The following is a 3,405-nucleotide window of genomic DNA, read 5'->3' on the forward strand; positions in this document are numbered from 1 at the left end:
AAACTTTTGTGAAAGTACAACTCAAAAAAAAAAAAATTAAAACTTACTCTCCAATGATTAATTAGCAACCGTAAATAACTCTTTCTCTCTCTCTCGATATACCTCTCCCTATAAAGTAGATATATATGACAATAAAACTAATTAAATTATTTTTTAAACAATAAGTTTGGTTATCTTAGAGTAGATATATATGAGAATAAAACTAAATTATTTTTTAAATGTCCACGTAACTACCATCTAAACTAATTTTGCAACGGATAATGATCAAATCACACATTCTACTATTATTTCTTAGTAAATAAATTTAATTAATAAAAACTATTCCATGATAATTTATACTAATATCTATTAATACCAGTACTAATAAAATAACTTTTCCCAAAAAAAAGAAGATGATAATAAAATAATCATAACTGCTTTAGTTGAAATATGTTGGTTTTTTTTTGGTAATAGTTCAAACTGAAATATGTTGGTTATAACCTGTGGAAAAAAAATTCAGTTATACAGAAATTTTAAAAACAATTATATTACGTTTTATTTATTATCATTCTGAGTTTTACCAGTCACAACAAGATTTCATAGTATAACTCAAAAAAAAAACAAAAAAAAGAATTAAAATATACATAAATTTTTTAAAACAATGTTGCAATTCGAATGGATATTAGATTCCTCTCACTATACATATCTCACCGTCTGTCTCTCTCTTCCCTTCTTCTCTCTCGATGTCTCTCTCTCTCTCCTACTCTATCTCTCTTGGTTTTAATTTAAAAAGAAATTAAAAAGACTCTTATTTATAAACTATATTTATAAATAAGCCATAAGCATCGGTTATTTATAAACTACTATTTTAATATTTCAAATTATATCTTAATCATCAAAATTCAACATTTATTCCCTTACCGTTGAACTATGATAAACTTCAGAAACCACCATATCAGTTTCAGTCTCCCCTCAATTGCGTGAATTAGCGTATTGGCATGTCGAGCTAAAGTAGAAACTCCTCCTTCAGTTTCACAATCTGATGCATTCTATTTATGTAATTCAGGGCTTAAGCGGCTACTTTTTTGTACAACTGATTCTAGTTCGAAATGTTGTTATGGATGTTTAGGATCTTTAGGTAGAGACTCTATCGCCAATGCGGCTTCTACGGTTGGTCATGCTGTCGTCGTCTTTTCTGTTGCAAAAGGTGTTTAGAAAAAGCCCATACTACATTCTATTTTTTATGGTGACTACTTTTTTGAAAATTTGATCAAGATTATAATGTATGTTGCATAGATTTCCATGGAACGACTTTGAGGAGTTTAGGCTCGGGAACCATTATAGATTCTGATGGAACAATCAACTTGTGCCCATGTTCTTAGGAAATGAAGATTGGTACAGAGCATGGCAATGTACATACATGCGTTTCTATGTTTTTTTTTTGGAAGAATGGAAAAATCCTTTTTTTTTTTTAAACTTCTTAAATAATTTAAATATACTTACCTAAAAACAAGGGAAATTTCAATGTAAACTACTCAAGATTAATGAATGCTATTTTTTGGGAGAGAATGAGGGACAATTTTTTTGGGTTTATTGATATTGTTGAAGGGCATTTTTGGTATGAAAAGATTTGCCATGACTTTTGAGTTCCTACTTTTATAATATAGTATGATATATATATATATATATATATCAAAATCTTATGTAATTTCTTGTAACAGTGGTATTTCCTTTGTATGTAACTAAATCAGGAATTAATAGAAGCTTTCGATTTCTTATCTCACCATCAACTATTCTGTGATTACCCTTTGTTGTTAAACATTGCAATTTGGTCTTTATTTTAAAGTCCTTGGAGCAATCGAGGCAAGAGGGTGACCTGCATACCTTGATAGAAATCAGAAGTGCAAACTTTTTTCATATTGAGTCATGAAGACTCTGGCATACCCGCGCTCTCCATTAATACTGTCTGTCACAATAGACTGATCCTGCAGTTGAACGATTGTTTGAGCAATCTGGAAAAGAGCCAAACACAACCTATGATAGATGATACATTCATTTGTCTAGTTATTTTCAAGAATGTAATTGCCATTTTATTCCTAGGAAGTTGAACAAATTGTAGATTCCTTAGCTAGGAAGGCCATGTCAGTGACATGTATTGGCTCAATTCCACTATGTTGACAGAATCATGCATCCCAACAACTATGAGTTCACCACGTTTGATATGAATAAGTTTCCTTCTACCAAAAAAAAAGTATCTATTGAAAAATAAATAAATAATGAAACTTGTTAAATAATCAATTATCTGAATACCATAGCTACCTCATCGTTAGTGATACCTAGTCATTGGGATAATTTGTTATAGAAGACTACCACCTTCTGTAGGCTGCTGCTAGAGATTATATAGACAAGTTCAACACCCCCTATGAACAAACTCAGAATGCATTTGTCAAATATCATGTTGGTTTCAACCAGCACACAATGGCTATTTGACCTATGATTGATGGAGAAACCATTCCAAAGGGTAAGAAGTGTATTGTGGCTTCGATAATCTAAAATGGCATGTGATGTGCCTTCTAAGACATTGTAGTAAGTATCCACAACGAGTAGTAATTCAGTATGTCCTTCAATTTGTATATCACGTACTACCAAGTAATAAATAAATAAAGGTTATATAGACTTTGTGTAGAAAAAATCTAGAATTCTTCTTTTACTATGATTTTTTAACGAAGGCCTCTTTAACATTTATTGACTCATTAACATTCTTTATAGGAGACTGTTATTAAGGAACATTTGAACATAGTTCCTAATACTTTTTAAGATATGTCAAACAATAGTGACGTGTATTCTCATCTACTGCAAGGTCAACCTACAAGCTTCATTCATGAGTGTGACGTAGAGGAAAATACATAATATGGATTTCAAACACTTAAAGAATGCATTGTTGAATCCCCGTGTTTTATTTTTTCTATTTTTGGTGAGTTATAATGAAATGCAATTTAATTCCTTTATAGTTAGGCATAGAGTGAGGGAAAACATACCTAATAGACAAATTACATATTGCATATTTGATGCATGTCACAACCGTTTATATGTTGCATGCACTGACAGGTGAACATTTTCGATTTTAGTCAATCAATCAACAAATACTACATGACATCTAGCCTCATTCATAGTCTAAGCTTCGTAACTTATAGAAGATAGATGGTAATTGTATAATGAGTTGCATCAACTCCATTCCCAACTTTGAAGCCAAATATAAATACATTCTTTAACTCTCCCTATTTTAACCCAAAGTTGGTGGAACACAAAGCCTTATCAGATTGGTTTCTAATAAATCTAATCTCAATCAAAATGCCAAGTAACCATCACTAACATGTACATCACAGAAAATACCTTCTGCACCCATCTCCTAACATATTCCGATCG

Source organism: Telopea speciosissima, chromosome 2 (assembly GCF_018873765.1).
Source record: "Telopea speciosissima isolate NSW1024214 ecotype Mountain lineage chromosome 2, Tspe_v1, whole genome shotgun sequence".
Classification (NCBI taxonomy): Eukaryota; Viridiplantae; Streptophyta; class Magnoliopsida; order Proteales; family Proteaceae; genus Telopea; species Telopea speciosissima.